We start from the raw sequence: 21,248 nt of genomic DNA, 5'->3' as shown, positions 1-21,248 counted from the left end.
TTTTTGGTTGGCACCATGAAACTCTACTTACTGTAATTTTATATGATAGGGTTTGTTTGATTTTTCCCCCCGACATGTTCATCATTGATTTGCTCACAGCCTCGTCTTCTGGGATCATTTTTCTTCCTCCTGAAGTACATCCTTTGGTGTAGGTCTGATAGTGGTATGTACTCCGATTTTGTTTTGCTTGGAACTTTTGAACAATTATAAAATATAATACATGTATACAAAGATGCATAAGACAAAAATAGAATAATTATAAAATGAACACTATCCCCCCAACACGTTCCTTTTTAAATCATGCCCCAGTAACTATCCTTTTATCTATTTTTAAAATTTTTTTGTGTGTCTATTTTATTTTGAGAGGGAGAGAAAGACAGAGTGCAAGTGGAGGGAGGGGAAGAGAGACAGGGAGACACAGAATCTGAAGCAGCTCCAGGCTCTGAGCTGCCAGCACAGAGCTCGATGAGGGGCTCGAACTCACGGACCGTGAGATCATGACCTGAGCCGAAGTTGGTCACCCAACCGACTGAGACTCCCAGATGCCCCTCCATTTATGTTAATCATACTGTTGCTTTTCCTTATCGTTCCACCGCGGTGTAATCTGATGTAACAGAGGTTGGTTTTACCTACTTGGGACTTTATGCAGGTGGAACCATATGCACATGTCCGTGTGAGTTTCTTTCTCTCAGCGTTCTGCTCATACAGTTCTTCTAGGCTGTTACATGTTGGTACAATTCACTCATTTTTATTGCTATATTGTATTTTATCGTATATATATTTTAACGTTTATTTATTTTTGAGAGAGAGAAAGAGAGAGAGAGAGCAAGCAGGGGAGGGGCAGAGAGAGGGGGAGACACAGAATTCGAAGGAGGCTCCAGGCTCCGAGAGGTCAGCACAGAGCCTGCTCTGGGCCTTGAACTCATGAGCTGTGAGATCATGACCTGAGCCGAAACCAAGAGCCAGATGCTTAAACGACTGTGCACTTTCTTAGTGGATTTATGTGGTTCCTCACTTCTGGAGACTGCACAGTCATTATCTTTTTAAATATTTCATTTCCTCTTTTTCTCTATTCTCTCTTTCTGAGATTCTGGTAAATATATGTTAGATTTTCTTACTCTGTCTTCCACATCTCTTAAAATCTCTTTTTTAAACTCTCCATTTTCTTGCCTCTCTGTGCTGTTTGCTAGGTGATTTCTTTGGATGTAGCTTCTTCAGCTCATTAATTCTCTCTTCAACTGTCTCTTATATCTTTTCAGTAAGGTTTTCAATTCCAAACTTTATATGTTCATTTCTTTTTTTTAAGTTTTTAAATTTATTTTTGATAGAGAGAGGGAGAGAGAGTGGGGGAGGGGCAGAGAGAGGGGAGACAGAAGATCTTAAGCAGGCTCTGCACTGACAGCAGAGAGTCCAACACGGGGCTTGAACGCATGAACTGTGAGATCGTGACCTGAGCCAAAGTTGGATGCTTAACTGATGGAATTGCTCAGGTGCCCCTATTATTCATTTTTTGAAGTTCCATTTTAAAATCCATCTGTTCTAGTGTGGAGGTTCCTCAAAAAACTATCCATAGAAGCAGTAACACTGCTAGGGATTTACCCAAGGGATACAGAAGTGCTGATGCATAGGAGCACATGTACCCCAATGTTCATAGCAGCAATGTCTACAATAGCCAAAACATGGAAAGAACCTAAATGTCCATCACCTGATGAGTGGATCAAGAAGATGTGGTATATAAATATACAATGGAGTACTACATGGCAACGAGAAAGAATGAAATATGGCCATTTGTAGGAAAGTGGATGGACCTTGAGGGTGTCATGCTAAGCGAAATAAGTCAGGCGGAGAAGGACAGATACCATATGTTTGCACTCATAGGTCTCACAGGAGAACAGGAGAAACCTAATGGAGGACCAGGAGGAGGGGAAGAGGGAAAGAGAGTTGGGGAGAGAGAGGGATGCAAAACTTGAGAGACTGAATACTGAAAATACTGAATACTGAAAATGAACTGAGGGCTGAAGGTGGAGGGGGAGCGGGGAAAAGAGGTGGTGGTGATGGAGGAGGGCACTTGTGGGGAAGAGCACTGGGTGTTGTATGGAAACTAATTTGACAATAAACTACTTAAAAAATAAAAAATAGAAAGTTAAAAAAAATAAAATCCATCTGTTCTTTCCTAATTGTTTTTGTTGAGTGGCTTCTTTGTGAGTGCATATTTTATTTCATAAGTGTATGTTCTATATCTGAAAATCCTTCAATCCCCAGTGTTCTTGGGGATCTAAACCTGCAGTTCATTTTTCTGTTGACTCACAGACATAGTAACTTGCCTCCTCGTGTGCCTGCCATCCTTGACTGTGAGCTTTTTTTTTTTAATGTTTATTTTTGAGACAGAGAGAGAGAGAGAGAGAGAGTGTGTGTACACACACAAGTGGGGGAGGGGCAAAGAGAGAGGGAGGCACAGAATCCGAAGCAGGCTCTAGGCTCTGAGCTGTTAGCACAGAGCCTGATGCAGGGCTCAAACCCACAAACTGTGAGATCATGACCTGAGCTGAAGTCGGATGCTTAAATGACTGAGCCAGCCAGGCGCCCCTTATTGTTGGTTTCAAATTGGTAGCAATCCTGTAGGTCTTGGTGGCGGACTGGGGAAGCAGCCCCACAGACAGCATTTGCTTTTCCTCTTCCACTGGTACCAGGAAGCACCATGATCTGGGGTTACTTCCTCTCGCCTTGAATGAGGTACTCCAACACTCCCCTTCCCTGTTTTGGGCTTGGCCCAAGCCTCAGTTTCCCAGTAACGGAAAGGAATTTATCTGGCTGCTGGCTGCCCCAGCCCTGGCCAGCCCCTGATCCCTTGTCCTGTAGGGGGTGTGCTTGGGAACATCCCCTATCTCTTGTCAGATCAGTTACATTTCAAATGAATGTTTTTCAGAGTTCAGCCGTGCCCCTCAGCCATGATGCTATAATGCCAGAAGCAAAGACTTATAGTCTCTAATAATTTCCTTTCTATGTAAACCATGCCACATGGTTCTGTTGCCTGCAAAAGGCCATAGATTAGGAGGGGTTTTGTCCTGGTGCTATAAAGTGGTCACTTATCCTTTTGTCCAAAGAGCACCCCCTTCTCTTGGGGAACTTCTGGTTTCTCTCCCAGCCCAATCACATGACCGGTAACTACAGAACTCTGTCCCTGGGACTACCCAGTGGGTCACATGACCCAAGATGGCCAGTTAGAGTCCTTCCCTGTGGGGGTTTCTGAATTTGAGCAGAAGAGAAGCTTCTTCCTCTTGGGGGCATCATAAGGGTGTGAGCCCAGGAAGGCGGCAGGCCTACTTCCCGCACATGGGGATGGAGCCTGCAGAGATGCTGAGAGACGAAAGAAGATGATGGAGAGGGTGGGAACTGCGTTACTCCCGTGCTGTGGTCTGACCACGTGAGCCAACACATCCTCCCGTGCTGCTCAGGTTTCCTGCCTTTTACATTCCAGCCTCTTGCGTGGGGAGTTGACAGATGATTGTTACTTTGTTTTCTGCCTTCTTGTATTTTAAACATGTTTTACCAGCTGGATATTTAAAAAAATAAAACAAATATATTATTATTATTATTATTATTTTAAGTAGGCTTTATACCCAGCATGCAGCTCCATGTGGGGTTTGAACTCACAACAGTGAGACCAAGACCTGAGCTGAGACCAAGAGTCAGATGCTTAGTCAACTGAGCCACCCAGGCGTCCCCTAAACAAATATATTATTTAAAAAATCCTTGCATTCACTGTTTTGTGAGGCAAATAACCTTACCATAATTGGCTTTTGTGAAATGAAATCTCTGCATGTTGGATTCGGCTAAAGCCCAGACCGTCGAGTGGGCGGGGAGTCCCGTGTCCCTTCTATGAATGGTGGGTGAGACACTTACCTTCCCCAGGGAAAGCAGCCTGGCCTTGGTTACGCGGAGTGTCTGTGGTGGCCCTGAAGGTAGGGCGGTGGCTCTGGGGCTCCCCACTCTGGGGCCACCCTTTACCTCTGCCTCCCTGGAGTGTAACATTTGAGGGGCTGCCTCAGTCTGCTGGTGTCCTCAGTGCCCAGCACTAAACTGGCAAGAATTTTTTTCCCCACCCGGCCACCCGAGAAATGTTTTTTATTTTTATTTTTTTGAGAAAGAGAGGCATAGAGAGAGCGGCGTAGAGAGAGCGCGTATGAGCGCCAGCGGGGGAGGGACAGAGAGAGGGAGACACAGAATACAAAGCAGGCTCCAGGCTCCAAGCTGTCAGTACAGAGCCCAACGCGGGGCTCGAACCCACGAACCATGAGATTATGACCTGAGCCGAAGTCAGCCGCTTCACCGCTTCACCGACTGAACCACCCAGGTGCCCCGGGCGGTGGGGGGGGGGGGGAGGGCAGTGTTTTGATTAAGTGCCTTAAGCCAGACCTCGGATGCTCAGTCAGGCATCCCCTATCCTTCGACTGGTTCTGATACCAACAAGCCGTACGGTCTTGAGCAAGCCTCAGTGTTCTCTTCTGCAAAATGGGCTTCATGCTTGGTCTTCTGCAGGGTTGTAAGGATTCGAGAGCGTACAGAGCCAACATGCAATGACTTGTGTTGACGGGCGAGGAGGAAAGATTCGATGGCGGGCGCTGACAACCTTGGGGATGGGAGCAAGGATGCTGACACTCCTGCTGCACTTAGGAGCCAAAGTTGGGACGAAGGAAGAAGGAAGCATTTGGATTCACATTCTAGAGAAAGAAGATCCCACTGGGCTGCAAACCCCCCTCCAGGGGCTGTTGGAAAGTGGCTGAACCTGCTCTGCTTCTCCCCAGCCTCTCTGCCACTCTGCCGGGTAGCAGTCACCAGCAGGGACAGTGCAGTCAGAGAACCAGCACCCCACGGGAGGCCCAGCTCTGGACACCAGCCACACCGAAAGGAGATGCCGACACCCCGAGGAAGTGGTTACACCAGGGGGGCAGTGAGAACCTCCTGGCTCTCCTCTCCCTCTGTTCCCACGCTCTTACTCTCCCCTCCCCTCACTGTGAGGAAGGAGGGAGTGTTTGATTGGCTGTGAGCTGTTTGACTTGTCACTTAGATGGGACTGGGTCTTTTTGTCTTTGAAAGTCACCAGAAAGCCATAGGGCTTGCCAAGATGGTGGGAAAGGATGGGAAGAGGAGGCTGAAGGCTGGATTTGGGGGAAAACTGTTACCCACCCCCGCTGAGCTCAGCACCTTGGGAACCAGTGACCAGAGCAGCCTCCCCAAGGGCACCCATTCCGTGCCCCGAGAGCCTGGCTCTGCAGGGGCCCTCAGGGAGGGGCGACACAGGATCTAAGGGATAAGTGGCCCCCGAGTGAGGCTGACTCTGTCTTCGCTGGGTACCAAGTGGCAACTGCTATTGTCATCAGGGAGCTCTCCTAGGTTGGCACCCCAGCCAGGAAGTGCTGTGTGGAGGCGGGAGGTCCCGGCCAGGGCGGCTCTGAGCCCAGACCTGGTGGAGGGCACTTGGTCAGGAGGGCACGTGGTGGTGGTGGTGGTGGTGGGTCCCATACTGCTTTTGTAAGTCCTTTTAACCCCTAGTCTGCGGAGGGAATAAAGGTGGACCTTTTCAGAGGTGAGCACACCTGGTAGGAAACGTTCCTGAACAACCTTCTGGAGCCCCGGTTTCCTCGCTTGTAAATGGGAGAAATGAGTGGTGAGGGATGACAAAGTCATGCACAGTGCCTGGGACACTGTAGGTCCTCAGTAAATGGTAGGTTTTTATTCTACCTCCTTCCTTCACACCTGCCGCCTTTCTAGCACCTTTATAAGCGGGGGAGGGGGGATGAGGCAGACAGGAGAAATGACAGGCTAGAAACGACCCAAAGGGGCGTGCGAGCGCCCCCTCCTGGTCAATAGTGGAAGGTGGCAGAGGGCTGCCCCCACTGCTAGAGAAACTGATCCAAGTCTTCCAGGGCCCTGCATGGGGGCCAGCTGAGGACAGAGCTGTCCCACCCACTGTCCTGATATCCCTCACGAGGAGGAGGGGGGCAGCTTCTGTCCCTGGAGGGACAGGTATCAGCAGTCACATGTGCACATTTGCAATGGCAGGGACACCCAGCCCCGCAAACCTGACATTTGCACTGTGAGGGTCTCCTGGCTGCCAACACTGGCTGCAGATGTGGGTGGTGGAAGGCGGTGCACGAGGCGAGGGAGGAGGCTCCGCGTGGGGCCGGAATGCCAGGCACCTGGTCGCAGGTCGTGGCTTCCCTTCTCCAGACTGTTTTCTCCCCCACCGGCTAGATGCCCCCCACCACCTTCGAGATTACAGCGGTTTACCCCAGCTTCCTACTCCATCCATGGCAGCCCAGTGAGAAAGAGATTTTCACTTCTGCCTGACGGTTATTTTTTCAGAGCAGTTAAGTGACTTGGCCAAGGCCAAGTTTTGTGGTTGTCTTGGATCCGGGGCCTAGGCTCCAAGGCCTGTGTTCTTCATGCTGCCTCTCATGGAGCGTGCCCACCACCCACTGCCCATCCTGAACTTGGCCCTACTCTGCCGAGTACTTGGCCCTACTTCCCCCAGCGGCTCCCTTTGCCATTGGCCCTCTTGGCTTTGCAAATGTGAAGGCGTGGGCTGGAAGGAACAGAAGCCCACTTCAAGTGCCGCACAGGGAATTGTAGTTAAGGAAAGGGAGGGACAGACACAGCCAGGCCTCAGGAAGGGAGCTCATTCCTTCCTCCTTCTCGATGACATGCGGGAAACGTCCCAGTGCGTGAATTATAGGTCCAGACACACCATGCAAATCAGTCTCTCTTTTTCTCTTGTCCAGGTTCTGGAAGGAAACATTGGGCTGGGTGGGAGCACACTGCTATGTGTGTGGGTTGGTGGGGAGGGCAGGGGAGATAGCCCCAGAGTGCTCACAACCGGCTCTGCCGAGGTCTGGAAGCCTTCATCTGCCTGGGCAGCTCCCACTCACCCTCTAAACTCACCTTCCCTGACTTCACCCGGGGCCCCAGCCTGGTGCTTTTCCTCTGGCTTCCCAGGGTATGCGGGGTTCACCCTGCACGGTGGAAAATGTCTGCTCAGAATCTCCTTGCTCAGGGCGCCTGGGTGGCTCAGTCGGTTAAGCATCCGACTCTTGTTCTCAGCTCAGGTCTTAATCTCAAGGTTGTGAATTCAGTCCCCACGTTGGCTCCATGTTGAATGTGGAGCCTACTTAGAAAACAAACAAACAAACAAACAAAAAACAAAAACCACAGAGAGAGAGAGAGAGAGAGAATATGAGCACAGGAGGGGCAGAGAGAGAGAGGGAGACACAGAATCTGAAGCAGGCTGCAGGCTCTGAGCTGTCAGCAGAGCCCAAAGCAAGGCTTGAATTCGTGAACCTTGAGATCATGACTGTAGCGTAAGTCAGACACTTAACCGACTGAGCCATCCAGGCGCCCCACTACGTCTTAAAACTCCCACAAAAACGTCATAAATTTAATGTCAACATAGTAACATTATCTGAAAGATGATCTCTATTTGATCTTGTCCCAATAATGAATGCCCTTTGTAACTTTTTCAAAAACTTTATTTATTTTTAGAACTCTCTCCACCCAATGTGGGGCTCGAACTCAGGACCCCGATATCAAGAGTTGCATGCTTTTCTGGCTGAGCCAGCCAGGTGCCCCCTTAACTCTTTTTTAAAACCCCAGGAACCAGTCAGGATTAGGTAGTGCACCTAGTTGTCAGGGCTCTTTAGTTCCCAGAACACTCCCAAAGCATTTTGTCTTTCCCAGCATTGCCATTTTTGAAAAGTCCAGCTGTCTTGTAGAATACCCTACAATCCATATGTATCTGGTGGTCTTGTGAGTAGATTCAGGTTCAAGTCTTCCTGGCAAGAACACTCCCTAGATGGTACTGTGCCCTTCCTGCCACACACCCGGGGCTCATAATGTCAGTTTATACCTTCTTCCCTGGGAAATGCCAGGCTACATCGCCAGGTTAAGGTGGGCCCACCATTTTCTCCCAGGTAAAGGTACTGTTCCTCTTTTTCTGGGTTTTATTAAGATTTACCCCAGAGATGGCCATTCCACATCTTTTCTAAGTACTTGATATGCTCCTTCAATACATAGATTATGTTGCATGTTTCTAGAAAATTCCTTCTTTTGGGGGCAGAGGATTTCTATTTCATTTGATATTAGTTCTTTTTGATTGTTTGTTTCTCTTCTTTGTTTCACTCCAGTGAGGTGTATGTTGTATTCTCTTTGCCTGTCTTTAATCATCTCTTTCTCTCTGACGATTTTCTTTTTACTTCGTTACTGATTTTACTTTTGTTTTCTTGGTTCTTTTCATTCCTTGTATGATATGAGTGCCTCTTATTATTCCTTCAGTTGAATTTAATTTCTCTTGAGTATCTTGCAATTTACTTTCCACTTCTGAGAAGACTTTGACTTTTTTTTGTCTTCAATTTCTTTCCTGATTTTTGTTAACTCTTATGTCTGCTGCTAATTTTTTGGCTCATTTCTGTTTGATGTTCCCAAATGTCTGATTTAAAGTATTTTTGGGGGGCGCCTGGGTGGCTCACTCAGTTCTGTGTCAGACTTCAGCTCAGGTCATGATCTCACAGTTTGTGAGATCAAGCCCTACATCAGGCTCTGTGCTGACAACTCAGAGCCTAGAGCCTGCTTCAGATTCTGTGTCTCCCTCTCCCTGCCCCTCCTCCTCTCATACTCTGTCTCTCTCCCTCTCAAAACAAAAACAAAAACAAAACAAAACATTAAAGTGTTTTTCATCTCTGCAAATGATTGTTTAAGAATATTTAGCCCAGGGGTGCCCACATGACTCAGTCAGTTAAGCATCCAGCTTCAGTTAAGCATCTTCATATCTATCATCAGGTCATGATCCCAGGGTCGTGGGATGGAGCCTCGTGTTGGCTCCGTGATGAGTGTAAAGCCTGCTTAGGATTCTCTCTCTCACTCTCTCCCCCCTTTGCCCCTCCCTTACTCACTGTCACGTGCTCTCTCTCTCTTAAAAAAAAAAAAAGAATATTTAGTCCAGGGACTTGGTTGGCTCCGTCAGCAGAGCACGTGACTCTTGATCTCAGAGTCGGTGGCGGGGCTGAGCCCTATGATGGGTGCAGAGACCCCTAAAGTAAGTAAGTGAAAACCTAAACAAACCATGACAGTGCACTTGACCCACAATGCTGCGTCAGTGTCAGGAGTGCAGCACGGAGGCCTGACAGTCCTGCACAGCGCTCAGCGCCGTGGGTAAGTGTACTCACCATCTGTCTGCACACAGCGTTACTGCACTATTATTGGCTATATTCCCTATGCTGTACTTTTCATCTCCGTGACTTATCTATTTTATGGCTAGAAGTTTCAGCTGAAATGTTTTGATTCTCATTTTCTGTATTTTTTCTTTCTTACCTTCTTTTTTTATTTTATTTTATTTAAAAAAATTTTTTTAATGCTTTTTATTTATTTTTGAGAGACAGAATTAGCATGAGCATGGGAGGGTCAGAGAGAGAGAGGGAGGCACAGAATCCGAAGCAGGCTCCAGGCTCTGAGCTAGCTGTCAGCACAGAGCCCGACGCGGGGCTCGAACCCACAAACCACGAGATCATGACCTGAGCCGAAGCCGGACGCTTAACCGACTGAGCCACCCAGGCGCCCCATTACCTTCTTTTTTTTAATGTTTATTTCTTTTTGAGAGAGAGACAGAACGCAAGCTGGGGAGGGGTGGAGAGAGAGGGAGACACAGAATCTGAAGCAGGCTCCAGGCTCTGAGCTGTCAGCACAGAGCCGGACGCGGGGCTCGAACTCATGAACGTCGAGATCATGACCTGAGCTGAAGTCGGATGCTCAACCGACTGAGCCGCCCAGGCGTCCCTCTGTAATTTTCTTATAATGGAAGTGTACAGATGTTGTCTGCTCTGCCTTTTTTCTGTTCGCGCTGAAGTATCTTTCTTCGGTGGATTGATGCACGTGTTGATTTGGTAATTCTTGTTTCCATAAGCTCACTCCCTTCTCTCCATCCCCCAGCAAGGCTCCCAGGGCCACCTTCCCCTCCCCAGAACTGGTGTCTTTTCCAGACGGCTACTCTGGCCCTGCACATTCAGAAACACCTTCCTTTCAATGCCAGCAGAAGCCGGTGCCCTGATCTACTGGGCATCAGACCTATTCGCCGCATTTCCCCACCAGGGCACGGCTCTCTCGCTCTCGCTCTCTCTCTCTCAGGATCATTGTATTGTGTCCGCATCCAGGCTCTCGCTGCCCTCTCTTCTTTCGCACGGAGTCTTCACCTGACCTTCTCTACTCTCTGAGGTCCAGACCTTGTTCTGTCGCGTTCAGTTTCTTTCTCTATTCGGCTGTACACTGACGTTCACAGCACTCTGTTTCTGCATTGTGCTGCCGGCGGCGGTGTGGGGGGAGGTTTGGGGACCTCTTCCGCTCTCCTTGTTCTTCTGCATGACAAAGGGACGTGTGCAGAGGTCTGGATTTTGGCTGCTGTCATTATCCTAAGGGAACCCGAAACCCAGCTCAGGTCTCTTAGTGAACTGGCAGGGACCCCTGGCAAGTTACACATGAGTTTCCAAGTCAGTTCCTATTACTTTCGTTTTGTCTACGGGGGCCAGAGTTATTCTATTGCTTGCAACCAAAGAATCCAAGCTGTAACATCCTGTTTCCGGCCACCTAGATGGAGCTGGGCTGCAGGGAGAGGCAGACAGGGAGAGAGAGAGAGAGGGGTAGAAGGGCTTCGGAGCCCCGATTTTAAGCCATCTTGAGGCCCCAAGACGGGGTATTTTTGGGAACATCTAGGACAGAACATTCAGGTCCTCAGAAGCCCCTTCATGTCCCTTTTGGTCCCTACCCCCTCAAGGGTAACCGATACTCTGACTTCCCTCACTATAGGTTATTTGTCCTGTTTTTATACTTTGTATGAATAGAATCGCCAGACTCACACAGTATGTATACTTAGGTCTGGCTTCTTTTTGCTCAATATTATGACTGTGGGTTTCACCCACGCTGTTGAGTAGATTTGGGATCTATTTTGGGCATCCATCCAGTGCCCTGAACCGCTCCCTTTATCTAAGGAGCATGGTTGTGACTGACAGCCCTTGAACTCGGGTGGGTCCCAGAGTGTGACACACACCCCTCTCCACCCACACCCCCCCTTGCCATTCGCACTTTCAGATTTGAGAACATCTCTTTTCCTGGATTGCCTGCCCCTGCTCTCCATGCTGTCCCCTTGGAATGCAGTCCTTGGGTGCCCAGGGGGACATGGCTGGACTATTAGTAAAAATATTATACAAATTACAGTGTGTGTTAAAGGGCGCCTGGGCGGCTCAGTCAGTTAAGCGTGACTTCTGGTGTTGGCTCAGGTCATGATCTCCCGGTTCGTAAGTTTGATCCTGAGATGGGCCGGCAGCATGGAGCCTGCGTGGGATTCTCTCTCTCTGCCCCTCCCCTGTTCCTGCTTTCTCTCTCTCAAGCTAAATAAACTTAAATGAAAAAAAAACCTCTGCATATGAGTGACAGCCTCTTTCCGTTGTGCGGCTGGTAGAGTGCAGGGGCACGGCACAGAGGGCTCGATCCCAGCTCCCCCTTAAGTTCCTCAGGACCGTGGTGAGGATGGCAGGGGCTACCCCATGGCAGAACTTGCTCCTCATGGTTGTGCCCCTGACAACCGATGCTGACGTCTTGGACACGCCCAGACTTTGCATCACCCTGGATGACCAAGCTGAGGCCCTCCCACAGGGTCTGATTTAATAGGTTTGGGATGCACCCGGACATCAGGAGTTTTAATAGCTCCCAGATAACTCTAATGTGCTCCAGTGGGGTTGGCCAACCACGGGCCTGGCACATAGCGGGAGTGCAGTAAATATTGACTTTGAGGGTTCGGGTAAGCTCAAGGCCCGCATCCGGTGAGCACAAGTCCTGCTTTGGGTAAAACATGAGACCCCCAGGGTGATCCCCACTTCTCTCTCTCTCTGCCCCTCCATCATTTGTGCCCTCTCTCTCTCTCAAAAAAAAAAAAAAAAGGATTTTGCGGGGAAAGAGGCGAGGCTGGTTTAGAAGGGTGGAGCGAGCAACTTCTTGGGGCTAGTGCCCCTCTCAGCCTCCTTTACAGGCCCCTTCACTGCACCCCCTTCCACCTTACTTTGCCTTCTGCCCACCTAGGAACCCAGGATACCTCTCACCTGCCGCCTCCTGCCCAGGTCAGCCCGTGTCCCTCTGGACTTGGCGGGGCACCAGAAGACGCGCCCCTCCCTCCCTGCCGTCACAGCAGGTGAGCTAGGCTGCGTACGAATCCGAGGGGGCGGTGGCCCAGCTGGGAAGCAGCCCTGAAATAGACCCCTCGCCGCCCCCGCTGCCTCCTCTCGGAATCTGCTCAGGTGAAAAAATGGTCTTTCAGTCCGGGTGGCTCACCGGCCTTCGGAGGGAGGAGGCGCCGAGCCCTACCCGCCTCGTAGATCGCGGGTCCAAGTCCTGCTCAGATCCGCGTAGACCCTCTCCCGGGCCGGGCCAGCGCTGCAGTGAGGGCGCTCGGCCACTGGGCGGCGCTGGCGGTCCGCGCTGGGGCTCAGCGTGCCAGCGCGTCCGCGTTCCTGAAGGGAGGCTCTGCGTGCCCCTTCCCGGCCTTGAGCGCCCTCACATGTGATCTCCCTGAAATTTGGCGATCAAGTGGAGCTGAATGGGCCCTTCCCGAGGAGGCTGGGGCAGCGAGCTGTCCAGGCCAGGGCGTACACCCTTCTGCAGGAGCCGGCAGGGAGAGAAATGGGGCCACCGTCTGAGCTGCTCTCCTGGTTTTTGGTTTTGTCCCACGTTTCTCACCTGCCTCCTGTGTTCAGAACTTTGGGATGGAAGGAGGTCAGGACCATCTGTCCATTTAACCATTCTTCCGTGTGTCCATCCGCCCGTCTACTCTGGTCCCAGCCCACAGGCTGTAAACCACAGGAAATAGAAGGGTAAGCGATCATCCCTCCCCCTGCTGGGAGCAGACCCCTGAACTGGAAGCTTGGGAATTCTCCACCAGGGGTGGGCCTTGAAGGTCAGGGAGATGGTTTCTGGTTGGAGAAGAGAAGGTGATTCAGCCGCACAGGTGAGATGGAGAAGGAGGGTCCAGGGTCTCACTTGGGTTGGAAGGTGCAGGGGAGGGAGGGGCAGGACTCTGGTGGGAGCTGAATCCACCATCTCTCCCTCCAATGAAGGGAGCAATACCAGCCCCTCCTATCAGTGAAGAAACTGAGGCTGGAGAGATCAAATGCCCTGCTGTGGCCCCACAGTGACACGGTGTCATGGCTGGGGCTGAATGCAGGTGTATTTGACCCAGGTAGATAAAGAACATGGCCTTTAACTACGCAATGCCCTAACGGACAGCGCTGGGCCAGGGTCAGCCCACATCAGCTCACAGTCCTGGACATCCTGATGCCGGCCTGCCACAGACATGTGGGGTCTTTCGTGGCCTCGGTTTCTCCTTTTGTGTCCCTGCATTTCCTCCTGCTGTTATCCTCCCCACTCACACTTTGCACTTGGGAGAGGGTCTGCCGTTTGCCACGGCCTCTGCCATGTGTTGGAAAAGCCTTCGTCCCTGGAGGGGCTAGTTAGGCTCTGCCAGCAGGTGGGGACACTTGATGGGTCCAAGCCAATGCTTCAGGGTGCTCACTCCTCTGTGACCCTCGGGGACTGGGACCAGAGAAGCCATGGGTCCAGAGGATAAGGGCTCAGAGCTGGGGCTATGCAGAGGTGGGCCGGGGACTGAGCTCTGCTGTGAAACTGGTGTGCAGCGCTGGCCCAGTGGTTCCCCTGTTGTTCTGGGCCTCGGTTGCTCATCTGTAGCCCAAAGGGGCCGTACAGCCCCCTGAGGTGGTGAGGGCTAGGAGAGGCCCAGGTCTGGGGATGTTGGGGTGGGGCTGGGTGCATGGGGTGGGCGGCCTGGGGGGCCCTGGGTCCTCCACCCATTCCCATGCCCAGCTCTGCTGAGAGGCCCCCACTCCCTAGCTAGCCACTCCCCGCCTTGCTTCTGCTGGTCCCCCCAGGGTCTTCAGTTGTGGGGGCCTCATACCCCACTCCAGCTGGTTTGAGTTCTATTAATATTTCAGTTTGATGAATTAAAGATTCTTTCTACCCTCCTCCTGATGTCCCAGGAGGGAATTAAAAGCGAATCCGATCCAATCAAATGCCATTGAAATGCAGCCCACGAGAGGAGGAGCGGGTGGGGGTGGGCTTTTCTTTCCCAGCACTGCTTTGTCCTCTTTGGGGGTGTGTGGGGTGAGTGTGTGTGTGTGTGTGTGTGTGTGTGTGTGTGTGTGTGATGGGCTGGTCTTTGTGAGGCGGGCACAAGAGGCAAGAGAAAACTGGGGCAGAAGGCAAAGGGTATCTGCAAAGGCAATTGGACCCGAGTGTGGCTCAGGTTTTAGGGTAACTGAAGTGGGGTGTGGGAGGGGGTGCAGCTGTGACCCCAGCCCCAGGAGCTGACAGTGACAGCCCCCCTGCCCTTCGTGGGATGCTGGCAGCTTTCCGGGTCAGCTCCACCTCCCTGGCTTGCCTGGACTGGTCTGGAGAACCTTGGAGACAGCGAGAGCGGGAGAGAGCAGGATCTATGTTCCTGGCGCTCTGAGAGGGAGGTCCTGGGGGTCATTTCCAGCTTTCTGTCCTGTCAGCTGTTTGGGTCCCCCTTCGGAGGGAGCAAATGCTGGGGCTTCCTTCCAGCACTGTCCAGGAGCCTCCTCAGGAGGACCGAGGCTGGACTCTGTCGGGGGCAGGATTGACAGAGGGGCTTGCTGGCCATGTCCCGCCCTGCTGCAGATCCGTCATCCAGGCTGTGTGGCCTTTGCCTCTTCCCAAGGGCCTGGGGCCCAGTTGGAAGACAATCTAAGGCTCCAATCACAGAGTCCTTTATACTTGAAAAGCCTTTCTTCTCCCATTCTTTCCTCTCACCCTCAAAGTGGCCCGATGCCACCAGCATCACGATCCACACTTGACCGTTGAGGAAGGACACGGAGGCTCAAAGCGGGGGAGTAGCACGCAGCACCGTCAGCAGAGTGGTGCCGGGACTGTCTGCAGCCTGGCGGTCCACGGAGTGCGCGACTGAGACTGGGGACAAGTGCGGGGAAGGCACGGCAGAGCAAAGACATTCCCTGCCACCATGGCCAGCTGGACCGCGTCCCTCCTGCGCCTGTCACCTGGCTGCCCCCCCTGGTGCCCAGAGCCCTGCCACTCAGCCAAAGGACCCGGCAGGCCACGAGGCGCGGGCGGGAGGGGCTTTTAAATGTTAATTGTATTTTGACATCCGCTTGTGACATCCATCCTAATGACATTTGGCTCGCAGCTGACAGCCTCTGGACATGTGGAGGGAGAGGGATGATAAGTAGTTTTAAATTGCAGTGTGGCAAAGAGGCTGGAAAATCCTGAGTCTTGAACGAGAGAGGGCCAGGAGCGGAGGCAGAAGGAGGAAGTGAAAGTGGAAATTAAGGAGGAGAAGGAGGAAGGCTCCTTCCCTCTGGGGGGGTCAGCCATTCATTTGTTTAACAAGCCAACATTTATTGGGCACCTAGGGCATGCTTCGGATGGCAGCCTAAGGCACAGTTTCAGCTGCAGGGGGCGGGGTGCTCAGAAGCCCGGCCTGGCTGTGTGCCCCACTCCCCCACTGGCTCTTAGTGCTTGTAATTCCTGCTCTTCTGTCAGGGTCCAAGGGACGCTCCTCCCTGACCTCCCCTCCCTGCCCCCCTTGAACTTGAGGCTGAAGGGATGATGTCTCCCTGGCTTTCCCTTCTCCTCTTTCCCTCCCTCTTCAGCCCTGTGGGTGGGAAAATGAGGCTGAGGAAGGAAGGGGAGCATCTCTCAGGCCAGGGGGCTCCAGAGCAGGCAGAAGTAGCTAAAATTGACCTTGGACCAGTTGTGCCCCTTCACCTGCCCCACCTGCTCTTCCCCAGCCTACCCACCTGGTGAACTTGCCCTCCTTCCCAGCTGCCTTGATCTCCACACAGGCGAGAAGAGACAGAGAGTCCCAGCCCAGCGTTTAGCCTGTTCTGCACCCCCATTTTTGTGTTAAGGCCTCTCTAGCAAGTTGGTGCTGAATGTCTCCTAAAGCCTCACATACCTCATCTGGCTTCCGCCTCTGGTCCTGTGCACTTGGGTTTAGCAGAGCTGTGTTCAGAATCTGCTCTTTTTGCTCTCTGCCCTGTCCAGTCTCCTCTTTCCCTTTATGGGGCGGAGCGGGGGCAGTTTGTTGGTGTAGGTACGACCATGCTGTGTAACCTGGAAAGTCCTTGGTCCAGATGGAATGATTCTAGGAGCACAGACCCATATCAGAGACCCCTGGGGCTAGAACTTTTTGGAATTGAGAAAGATAATAGGGCACCAATATTATATAGCGTACGCCTCTCCAGCAGGCCTTGGGGCAGTGTCCCCAAAACAGATATGCTGGCTCTATGCCTGCAGAGAGACAGGGTGTCCCCCGCCGAGGGAGCCGGGCAGAGACAGTGCCTGTTCTCACGTCACGTTCTGCAGCCACACGGGTTTGTTGAACACTTATGAACAAGCTTGTGGTTTTCAGAGCGTTCTGGACTTTGGAATCCTGGAAAGGGGACGGCAGCCTTAGCCAGCCCATGACTCCTCGGAAACTCCCAGAGCTCATAGGAGGGAGGGGTCCTGGAGGTTGGGCCCACACTGGCCTAAGGGAAGAGCAGATTCCCGGGTCCCTCTTCTGCTAACCCTCAGGGGTGTCAGGAGCGGGGAGTCCCTCGCTCCTTGGTCCTGGCCTGTCCCAGACCCCCGGCTGGGGGTATTTCAGAGTACCCGGGCCCTTGACACTCAATATCTCCATGGGGCAAAGGAGAGGGGCTGGTGTGACTGTGGGGGGCAGACTAGGAATGACTGGCCCCTAGGTTTCTTAGCCCCAGGTCGCAGCCTCTGACCCCAGCTCTCTGCAACTCCTCCACACTAGCAGAGTGGCTTGTGACTCTCCAGAAAGAGAACTCTTACGTCCTGGAAATGTCCTGCCCGGGGACAGTTATTGTTAAACAACCCCTCCCCCATCACAGGCGTTTCCTCTAATGGCCTGGTTTAGGGGAAACCCAAATTGAAACCCATCAGATGCTGGGACTGGGTCACCGCAACATAGGGACCATTTATTAGGTATGCCAGGCCTACCAGGCTCTCCCCTGGCCCCTTCACCTTCAGGTTCACTTTGATTTATTCCAACAAATTCTAAACTTCAGGATTTTCAAGGGCAGTTGCCCTCTCCTATTAGGATTCTTTTGAAATGAGACATTGTAGGAACAGCTTGGTGGGTTCGTGTTGCAAAGTTCAGTGTTTCCCTTACCAGGGAGGTCAGAATAAGAGCTGGAAAGAAGCATCTGCTGCAGCATGAGGGAGTGAGGTCAGACTTGAGGAAGAACTTCCAGGTCAAAAAGCTATGAAGCACAGGGGCACCTGGGTGGTTCAGTTGGTTAAGTGTCTGACTCTTGAGCTTGGCTCAGGTCATGATCTCATGGTTGGTGGGTTTGAGCCCTGCATCGGACTGCGTGGAGCCTGCTTGGGATTCTGTCTCCCTCTCTGCCCCTCCCCCATTTGCTCTCTCTCTCTTTCAAAATAAATAAATAAACTTGGGGGGAAAAAGGTTTGAAGCACGGGTGTATTTTTATTTGTATTACTATTATTTGTATTATTATTTTCTCTAGGACTAACCACCTCTTTCCTCTCCCCTAATCCCCTATACTCCAAGGCTAAGATGGTGTCTCCAAATCTCTGGGTAAGCCTGTGCACGTGGGATTGGTGGATTAGAATGACCACCGTGCTTACCCCATCAGTGTCAATCAGGTCATCCTTTTTAAGGGTTTCAGAATGAGACCCACCCCTGAACCCTGCATCCTTAGAGAAACCTTAACCCAGCCCCCCATCTCCCTGATGGGGTATCCAATGCTCAGAGAGGCTGGGCGATTGCCTGAGGCCACACAGTATTAGCACCAAGGACCTAGCTTCTTGCTTCCAGCCCTGAGCCCTCCTTCCCCCACCTCAGCTCCTGCCAAGTCAGGGTGCAGCCTGCTGAATAGGGCATTCGGGAATTCAGGCCCTTGCACCACCTAGCCTGGGCCGGGGCTCTTGTGACCTGACCCCTCGAGGTCACTAGCGATCACTCACCTACAGAGGTAGTGGCTCTAGCTCCCTTGTTTCCACATGAAGCCCCCAGCAGCCCCAAGGCAGGGGCCACCAACTGAAGATCCTTGAGGGCTCTGTGTGTTGCTGGATGTTTGTGTGTTTATCTGTCTCCGTGTGAGCGCCTGTGTGTGTGTGTGAATGCGTTCTGTGTATGTATCTGTATGTTTCTGTGTCAGTCTCCAGGACAAGTCAAGTCCTCCAAAGGGAGGGAGAAGTCAGCAGGAGTAGCTGGAGCAAGCCAGGGCTCACAGGTGCGTGGGGGCGGCTGACCACTCAGAGATGGGCAGGCCCGGAGCGGCCCAGGACGGCTGCCCGGAAGAACTAGGCTTCAGGCTGAGTACCTTCAAACTGGACGAGTCCACACACCCAGCCATCTGCCAGCCAACAGCGTTTCTTTTTTTAACCCCTGAAAAATATAGCCTGCCCAGCCTTCTGCGACACAGCTGGTGGGGGGCGGGGGGCCAGGATAATTATGGCCAGAGCGAAGGCAACACTGAAGGGCAGGGAGCGGGGAGAATGGCTGGGTCGGTTTAGGTTCTCAATAAACTATGGCCCATTTCTTTTCAGTTGAATTCATTCATTCATTCATTCATTCAATAAGAGGATATTGAGGACAATATCCGGTGTTAAAAATTGTAGTGGCTCCCACGCACTGGCGCGTAAACACAGGGCCAGGTGCTGTGCATACATTCTTTCATTCGCTTTTTATGATGGCCCGGCCAGTAGGTAACTTTCCATGAATTAGACAGCAGATCCCCTTTTAGGCAGATGCAGCCTTGAGACAGGACGTGTTGCTTGGCAAGCCCGAGGCGGGCTGAATTTGAGCCTCCCAGCATTCCCTACTCTTGCACCCCAGCCCTGCTCTGAGGTCAGCAGCGTGGTCCTTGTTCTATGGGTAGGAAACTGAGGGATCCTTGGCAGGAGGACCCAGGCAGGCTGGTCCCAGGGACGAGGCCTCTCCAGGAGTGACTTGAGTGTCCTGCAAGCACATCTGGCTGGGCAGGGCCACGGGATGGCAGGAACTTTCACCGCCTTCCCTTACATCTCTGTAAGATGTGCCGTGCTGAGGTGTGGGTGGCCGTGGGCAGCACTCCTCAAGGGCAGGGTGATGTGCAGTCATTTGTGTGTTCCCAGGGCTGGGAATGAAACAGGATCTTAGCCAATGCTGGTTGTGTTTAAAAAAAAAAAAAAAAGGCATGAATGAATGCATGATCCAGGCCCTTCCATCAGAGGCTTCAGTCTGACTGGGTAAATGAGACATGTATTTGGGGCCGTGACATATGTCAGCAAAGAGAGTTCAGGCTTTGCCAACACTTATTCATTCACCAAACATTCAGTGAGCTCACACTAGGCGCCAGGCATAGCGCCAGGCATGGGTATGAGCCACGGTGAACAAGTTGTGATTCTGGCCTGGCATAGTCTGGTATTCCGGAGGAGGGGGTGTCTGAGGGGGTCTTTGGGAAGAGGTAGGGGTGTTGGATAAGGGGCATGGAGGGAGAAAGGGCAGACCAGTAGGGGGAGGGTCATTCCTGCTATCTCCAGACATTCCCTTGACCTATAAGGGTGCTGTCTGTAGATATTAGGGTTGGGCTGTAAGAGGGGTGGTGAGTCCCCCCGGGCCCTGCACATTGGAGCACAGAGTGGCATTCTGCAAATCAGTCAGGAGGACTGAAGCCCTGATGGGGAGGGAGGCCACTGCCAGCCACTCTCCCCCCAGCTCCCTGGCACTGTGCAGAGCACCCTCCTCTGGACAAGGACAGTCACAAGTCACAGCTCTAATTGAAGCCGCTTCTGCAGTCTGGGACGAGATGCTCTTGTAATCCTAAGAGGGCTGCATGGCTCCCCCACTGTCTTCTTCCTTGGCCTTTTACAGCCCCCCCCCCCCCCCCCCGGGAAGGAGGAGAGCTGGGGCTCCAGCTTCTCCAGGGCTGAGAAATTCTCTCCTGGGCTTGTGTTAGCCTGCCCGCCTGGCCACCTGTTACACTTTGCAAACCAGTGCTGGAGAGAGACCAGCAGGCTGTGGGCCACGGGCTGGGAGTTCCCCTCATCTGGTGGGGTGCTGGGGAGGAGGGGCCTCAGTGGAAAGGGGCCTCCCTGACAGGCTGTGAGACTGGGGGCAAGTGGAATTGCCTCACTGGGCCTCAGTTTCCTTCCCGTGTGGTATGCTCGAACCAGGAGCGGTGGGGCGTACAAATGAACATGCCACATGGGGGCACATGCCACGTGCATGCGGATGTGCGAGAAGCAGCCCTGCGGTGGGGGTTCTGGTGACGCACAGGGGTGGGGAGGAGCGCAACCCCTTTGCATCGCAGTGCTTTGCTGTACTTCTCAGGGTGTGTGTCGGAGGCTGTGTTCCCTGCCCCTCGACCTTTGGAGTCAGGAGGGCCCCCGCCACGTCCTGGGGTGGCTGAGCTGGCACCCGCAGGGTGGGGGGAGGGGGCAAGGAAGGGGGCTTCCGGGAGAGGGCGCCGGTGGGGCGTGGTGGAAGGGCGGTGGGGAAGACTGCGGGGCGGGTGTGGCGGGGTGGAGGGACACTTGGAGAGACCCGGCTTTCTGGCGGCGAAGGTGCGGGGTCCGGGGTGGGCTCCCAGGTGCTCTCTCTTTAAAAGGCCGGCGGAAGCGCCGCGCGCTTGGCCCCGCACTTGCAGCGCAAACTTGCCGGGCCGGGCTCGTGCCTTCTCGAGTGCGGCAGTGGCCGTGGGCGCGGGGGCTGAGCGGCTGCGGTCCCCTCGCCCCCTCGTGCTCCCGGGCGCTCCCGCCCCCTCCCGCAGCCTCTCCTCTCACCGTCTTCCTCGCTCCCCCTGTCTCTCGCTCGCTCTCCAGCGCGCTCTCTCGCTCGCTCTCATTTTTTCCTGCTTCTTCTTCTGCTGCTGCTGCCGCTGCCACGGCGCCGCCGGGCGCCCGCATCTCGGCCGGCTGCGCTAGCCAGTCGGCTCCCGCTCCGCTCCTTTCCCCTCCCGGAGCCCCCGGCTGGACCCCGCTTCCCGGAGCCGCCTCGTCCGCTCCCTGCGGCTCGGACGCCGCGCTCCGAGGAGCTGGCGCAGGGCTGGCCGCCGCTCCCTAGCTCGCTCGCTCTCGCCGGAGCAGCAGCAGAACGCTGCGCGCTTGGAGGCGGCTCCGGCCAGGGAGCAGCCAGCTCATCCCCGCTG

The 21,248-nt window shown here is 53.2% G+C and overlaps 1 protein-coding gene and 1 long non-coding RNA gene across 3 annotated transcripts in view; both read left to right on the top strand.

The window, feature by feature from the left end:
* Positions 1-12,146: 12,146 nt before the first annotated feature.
* Positions 12,147-15,226, top strand: LOC115295905. 2 transcript variants are annotated; one of them, XR_003910623.1, is made up of 2 exons: positions 12,147-12,226; positions 14,886-15,226. It is a non-coding gene; the product is annotated as an uncharacterized LOC115295905 (long non-coding RNA). The 2 variants fall into 2 exon arrangements; XR_003910622.1 differs by lacking the exon at positions 12,147-12,226 and adding an exon at positions 12,626-12,905.
* A 5,188-nt stretch (positions 15,227-20,414) lies between these two features.
* Positions 20,415-21,248, top strand: part of GRM4 (glutamate metabotropic receptor 4) — a 117,098-nt gene continuing 116,264 nt past the window's right edge. The window contains exon 1 of the mRNA XM_029944219.1: positions 20,415-20,432. The gene's annotated coding sequence lies outside the window, so the exon portion shown is untranslated. The remainder of the gene's footprint in view (positions 20,433-21,248) is intronic.

The sequence above is a fragment of the Suricata suricatta genome, chromosome 7, assembly GCF_006229205.1.
Source record: "Suricata suricatta isolate VVHF042 chromosome 7, meerkat_22Aug2017_6uvM2_HiC, whole genome shotgun sequence".
NCBI classification, from domain to species: Eukaryota; Metazoa; Chordata; class Mammalia; order Carnivora; family Herpestidae; genus Suricata; species Suricata suricatta.
This window is presented reverse-complemented; position numbering and strand designations above follow the sequence as displayed.